The sequence below is a fragment of the Triticum aestivum genome, chromosome 6A, assembly GCF_018294505.1.
Source record: "Triticum aestivum cultivar Chinese Spring chromosome 6A, IWGSC CS RefSeq v2.1, whole genome shotgun sequence".
Taxonomy (NCBI): domain Eukaryota; kingdom Viridiplantae; phylum Streptophyta; class Magnoliopsida; order Poales; family Poaceae; genus Triticum; species Triticum aestivum.
The window spans coordinates 365,646,120-365,652,992 of NC_057809.1; positions in this window are offsets into that span (position 1 = coordinate 365,646,120).

Consider the following 6,873-nt stretch of genomic DNA (forward strand, 5'->3'; position numbering starts at 1 on the left):
AGAAGGCGCCTTCGCAGGGCCGGGGACGCAGTGGGGCGGCAGCCGGGTCAACAGCCGCCGAGCCGTGCGACGCGCTCTACCGCGGCAAGCAATGTTGCCGCGGGAGCGCCTCACGCAGCAGCGGCAACTGGAGCGGGATTTTCCCGGGCCACCGCCACCGCCCCCGCCAAGCGGGCAAGGGATCCTACTCCTCCGCCTCGCCGCACCGTAGGAGGGCCGGACTTCAATCTTTCCGCGCTCAGCTCCGACAAGGAGTAAGAAGAGTAAGTTTCTTCGGTGCTCTTGTAGTTCTTCAATCTTGCTGTTTATATCTTGTATGTGGCTTGCTTCAATCTGGACTCCTTTCTTTTCAGGAAGCTGGCCCAGAGAGCAGCGAAGAGGGCCAAGGCCGCGGTGATTGTCATCGAAGATGACCCCACCGTGTCAGCAGGGGGTGGGTCCGAGACCACCTTGACGGACCCGGCAATCACTCCTCAAAGCAGCCCCCAGCGCAGCCCCCAGCGTAAGTTCATAGTTAGCTTTCTGCTGTCGGGCGCGCTCGAGTGCTTTTTCCTTTGTTGATATCTTGCGTGTTGATTTGTGTAGGAGCAGAGCAGCCACACCAGGAGTGCCCGGAAGCTGGTCCCAAAGCGCCATCTGCTTCGACTACGCCGCCAAGGGAGGGGTTCCCGGTAAGGGAGCGCTCTCCGGCAAGGGAAAACTCTCCGGCAAGGGACAGCACCGTCGATCCTGCGGCGGCCGAGACCGCAACTGCAGATCTTGGCACAGGTAACTCACTTGTCCAAAAACTTTCCCTTGGGTTCTTCTTCTTCTGATTTTCTTCTCTTGGATTTTTGATTGATTTTTTTCCCTTCTTCGTTCTTCAGACCCATCTGCGGCTGAGCCAATGGAGACAAAGGGCGCCGGCAAGGAAGGGGCCGGTGCTGATGAGACCGCCGGCGAGGAGGCCGCCAGGGCTGCCGCCGCAGAATCCGGCGAGGGGTCGGGCGATCGCCCTGACGACCCTGAGGCCACAGGAGCGCCAGGCGCTGCGCCGACTGCCAATCCCTCTGCCGCTTCTGCGGAGCCGGGCTCCGAGGAGCCCCAGCCCGGCGCCTACTTGAAGGCCGGCGGCGATATCTTCATCAAGCTACCCTGGACGTCGTGCTCCAGGGTGCCGGTCGAGGGGGAATCTTTTGATGAGGAGGTGCTCGCCTCCGCCGGACTGTCGTTGGTCGACGCGCCCGGCAACAGCAGTGGCGAGCCTGAGAAGGAGCAGCTGCTGCGGAAGCTGTTGTCACTCTACCACGCCCGGCAAGCCAAGCTGGCTTCCCGGGAAGTGCTTGTCGCGAAGGCGGGAGTTGACATGGAGAAGCGCGCGGAGGAGCTCCGAGGCCACAATCAAGAAGCTCTCCGGTCCCTGGCACAGGAGCGGGAGCACCTCGACGAGGAGCGCATGGCCTTCCTTCTTGAGAAGGCCGAAGTTGAGGAGGAGCAAAGGCTGGCCGCCGAGAAGCAATCCGCGCGAGAAGGTGAATTGGTGCAGCGGAAGGCCAACCTCGACAGCTACGAGGAGGAGCTTGCTGAGCGTGAGCAAGCACTCGGCGGGGCGCTCAAGGAAGCAAAGGACGATGCGGCGATCGCAGAGGCCGCCAAGAAAGAGCTGGAGGAGAAGGTGGTGCAGCTGGAGGCCAACATTGGGAAGAGCGGCGAGGAGCTTGCCGCGCTCAAGCGTGAGTGTGAGAAGGATGCTGCCGCCCACGGTGAGCTGCAAGGTCTTCTCGCTGAGAGGGGCAAGGAGCTCAGCACCGTCAAGGATTCCAATGCAGACTTGGAGCTGAAGCTGGCCACGCTGACGCAGACGCTGGAGGTCGCCAAGGAGCGGGAGAAGACCTTGTCGGAGAAGGTCAAGGCTGACAAGGCGCTGCTAGAGAGCATTGCAGTTTCCCAGTTTAGAGACACGGTGGAGCACTGGACCGAGGGTCTGGTGAATATTGCCGCAGTCATCAACGAGGAGCTGGTGCAGCTGGGGATGGAGGACTTTGGGTATCCCTCCGATGAGAATCTTCAACCCAGCGCCAAGCTCAGCCTGTTCTTCAAGGGTGTGGCGACGACACTCCAACAGCTCCGGGAAAGGATCCCAAAGCAGCTGGCCAACGAGTCGCGCAAAATCTGCGCCGGGGTTCTCCAGAAGGTGCTGATGAAGGTGGCCTTCCACAATCCAGGCCTCAGCTTCACCAACGTCCTCAAGTCCTTGCCGCCAGACGCCGATCGGGACGCACTCAAGGCCCTTGTCGCACCCATTGTGGACAAGGTGAGCGAGATCAAGAGGGTCGAGGGCGGACGCGTAGACTAGGCCGCCCATTTCTTCTTTTCCCTTGTCGCTGCTAATCATGTTATGAAAACATTCTGTTAGAGCTGCGACAAGTTATCTTGTAATATAACTTTATTTCTGTTATCAATTGCTATGTTATTTCCTCTACTAGATTCCTTCCTTTGTATGTTTTTACCCTACGCTTCTAGGGAACTTGTCGGCGCAGGCACCCGAGCGGCGAGCGCTGAGTGCGGAACTTCAACAGCCTGCTGGCGACGCTGCTTCCAACAAGAAACCTTGTCACGACTAGATGCAGCACACTTAAGTTGTTGAGCGGACTCGAAACAAAGTAAGGGCGCAACTAGCCACGAGTTGGTTCCTCCGCGCACAGGTTTTCCATACAAAGTAGGGTCGTTCAAGAAAGATAACTCAAAAATTTAAAAAACTGATTGCTCAAACTTTGGCAACTTAGCTTTTCTGTCGTTTGCTTCCCGACAAGGCAAGACTTTGGTTGAACGACACCTGGTCCATACCACAATCTTCTCCTTCCCCCCCGGCAAACATGTGTGCGAGGGAACCCTCTTTTCCTTTGTTGAAAAAGAAGAAAGAAGAGAAAATATTAATATGGAGCCCTTCGGCTCATTATTGCTTACCGGATGTAGGTGCTGCACAAAGTGTCAGATAACACATGCAAGAAAGAAACTAATGCATGAAATGGACAAGTTGTGCGGAGCACATGGGGTTTTACTTATGCACGGGATCTGCGCCCGGCTTTGTACAAAGGATTACATGCAACAGCGGCAAGACTTGTACAAAAGGTGGTTGCCGGAACGGGTTCCGGCAACCGCGCCCTACGGGAAAAACTTACGAAGATGTTCTATGTTCCAGGAGTTGCTCACCGGAATGCCATCTTCGGTCTCAAGGCGGACAGCGTCGGGCCTTGTGACTCGTTTCACCCGATAAGGGCCTTCCCACTTCGGCGTCAACTTGTTGGAATTCTTGGCGGACTGAACGCGCCGAAGAACAAGGTCGCCTTCCTCGAAGCTTCTGGCCTTAACTTTGCGGCTATGGTAGCGGCGCAAAGCTTGCTGGTATCGAGCAGCTCGTACAGCAGCCTGAAGACGATCTTCCTCAAGGAGCAGCGCGTCGTCTTGTCGCAGTTGTTCTTGCTCAAGCTCATCATAAGCGAGCACTCGAGGCGATCCGTATACGAGTTCCGTGGGGAGAACTGCCTCTGCTCCATAGACTGGAGCGAAAGGTGTCTGGCCAGTGGCTCGATTTGGCGTCGTTCTGATCGACCAAAGAACCACCGGCAGCTCCTCGATCCAGTTTCTTCCGCACTTGCGCAGCCTGTCGAAAGTTCTGGTCTTGAGTCCGTGCAGCACTTCAGCATTTGCCCTCTCTGCTTGACCGTTGCTTCTCGGATGAGCAATAGAAGCGAAGCAGACCTTGGCGCCAAGGTCTTGGACGTACTGCATGAAGGTGTGGCTCGTGAATTGCGTGCCGTTGTCGGTGATGATCCTGTTAGGGATCCCGAAACGGCAAACAATTAACCTGAAGAACTTGACTGCTGACTCTGCTGTCACCTTCCTCACTGGCTGCACTTCCGGCCACTTTGTGAACTTGTCGATTGCGACGTACAAGTACTCAAAGCCCCCGACAGCTCGGGGGAAAGGGCCGAGGATATCGAGCCCCCAGACCGAAAATGGCCAGGATAAAGGGATCGTCTGGAGAGCTTGAGCTGGCTGGTGTATCTGTTTGGAGTGGAACTGGCACGCTTCACACTTGGTTACTTGTGCAGTTGCATCCTGGAGGGCTGTCCGCCAAAAGAAACCTTGCCAGAAAGCTTTGCCGGCAAGTGCTCTTGCGCCAATGTGGTGGCCACATATGCCTCCATGTATCTCTGCCAACAGCTTTTGTCCATCTTCCCAGCAAATACACTTCAATTTCACACCGTTGAGTCTTCTTCTGTACAGTATGCTATCGACAAACTGGTACATACTTGACTACCGGGCTTCTCTTTCCGCTTCTTCTTGCTCTTCGGGAAGTTCTCCTGTCTGAAGGAAATGGACAATCTGCTGTGCCCATGCTGGAGCTTGTGGCTCGACAACAAGGACTAAAGGCACATCTGCTGCTGCGGGAACATCCGCTTCTGCGGCAAGGACTTGCGGCCCTGCCGGAGCTTGATGTTCCTCGGCAAGTTTGCCGGAGCAAAACTTGTCGGGAGCGCCCGCTTCAACGGAACAAACCATAAGGCTTGCCGGAGCAGACTGCCCCTCAGCATCCTTGGTGTTGATCTTGGGGACTTTCTTGGCGGCGGCTTCGGGGAGCTCTGCCGGAAAGTAGTCACCAGAAACCAACTTCCTCTTCTTGCTTTGTCCAGTTGATGGTGTTACGGATGGTTGAGTCAACTTGAGCACAAAGATCCCTGGTTCCACAGGTAACTTTAGTGCGGCGCACTTTGACAGGCCATCAACAATGTCATTCTGAGTTCTTGGGATATGCTCCATCTGTAGGCCGTCAAAGTGTTCTTCTAGCTTCCTCACTTCATCAACATATGCTTCCATCAATGGACTCTCGTAGTTCTTGTTCACTTGGCGGACGACAAGCTGTGAGTCACCCCTGACAATGAGCTTCTTGATCCCAAGGTCTGCTGCGATTCTGAGACCGGCAAGCAATCCTTCATACTCTGCAGTATTGTTGGTTGTTTGCTCCTTGGGAAAGTGCATCTGGACTATGTACTTGAGGTGCTCTCCGGTGGGTGCGACAAGCAGCACGCCTGCTCCGGCGCCTTGCAGCGAGAAAGCACCATCAAAGTACATCAGCCACTCTTTGCTTGCCTCTTTGATGGGGATGCTTGTCTTTGGAATTTCTTCATCTGGGGTTGGCGTCCATTCTGCTATGAACTCTGCCAATGCCCTACTTTGGATAGTTGAAGTGCTCTCAAACTTGAGGCCAAAGCTTGACAGTTCCAGCGCCCACTCGACAATCCTGCCTGTCGCTTCTGGATTTTGCAGTATCCTCTTCAGCAGAAAGCGAGTGACGACTATGATCTCATGTGCTTGGAAGTAATGGCGCAGCTTTCTCGAGTCCATGAGGGGGCAGAAAAGCAACTTCTGCACACCAGGGTACCTTGATCTAGCCCCCTGTAGAAGGGAACTGACAAAGTAAACTGGACGCTGCACCATTCTCTTCTGCATCTTATCATGCTCCTGCGCAGATCCATCTTTGTCGGGACCAGAGCTTGTCGGTGAAGCCCCCTGCTTGTCGCTGGATGCACCTGCCGTGGTTGCTGGCTCATCATCTGCCTCCCTCTCCGCCACTAACGCAGTACTAACCACTTGATTGGTTGCCGCTATATACAGCAGCAACTTCTCTTGCGGCTTAGGTGCGACAAGTGTTGGAGTGGAGGACAGGTATCTCTTCAAGTCCTGCAGTGCAGCCTCCGCCTCCGGAGTCCATTTCATTGGACCTGCCTTTTTCAAAATTTTGAAAAATGGCAGGGCGCGCTCGGCAGATCTAGAGATAAACCTACTGAGAGCAGCCACGCAACCGGCAAGCCTTCGTACATCCTTGACGCGCTTTGGTGCTTCGATCTGCTCAATGGCCTTGATCTTGTCGGGATTGGCTTCAATTCCTCGCTGAGACACGAAGAACCCGAGAAGCTTGCCGGATGGGACTCCAAACACGCACTTCTCGGGGTTAAGCTTGAGGTTGATCCTGCGCAGATTTGCAAATGTCTCGTCTAAATCTTGAATCAGGGTCGCCCTGTTCTTGCTTTTGACCACTATGTCATCCATGTAGGCTTCCACATTTCTGTGCATCTGCGGCTCAAAAGCATGGTGGACTACCCTTGCGAATGTTGAACCAGCATTCTTCAAACCGAAAGGCATCCGTACGAAGCAGTACATGCCACACGGGGTGATAAATGCGGTTTTCTCTTCATCCTCTTCTGCCATGAAGATCTGATGGTATCCTGAGTATGCATCAAGAAATGAAAGCAAATCACATCCGGCTGTGGAGTCAACAATCTGGTCAATGCGTGGCAAGGGAAATGGGTCTTTGGGACAAGCTTCATTAACATCAGTGAAGTCAATACAAAGCCTCCATCTCCCGTTAGCCTTGCGCACGACAACAGGATTGGCCAACCACGTGGGATGGAGCACTCCTCTGACAAGGCCTGCTGCTTCCAACTTCTTGATTTCTTCTGCGATGAATTCTTGGCGCTCCACTGCCTGCTTCCTGACTTTCTGCTTGACGGGCCGCGCATGAGGACAGACGGCAAGGTGGTGCTCAATTACTTTCCTGGGAACACGGGGATATCAGACGGTTGCCACGCAAATACGTCAACATTCTCCCACAGGAAAGCAACGAGTGCGCTTTCCTATTTGGGGTCAAGGGTGGCGCTGATGGTGAAGGTACCACCAGTGCCGTCCTCCTTGGCGGACACCTTCTTGGTCTCAAGTGGAGCTGCCATTGCCTTCTTACACTTGCCGGTGGAGCTCGATGGTGCGTCCTCGACGGTAGCACAGCAGTCCAAAGAGGTGCGCTTACCGGAGTGGGCATCAGAGCTCTTGCCG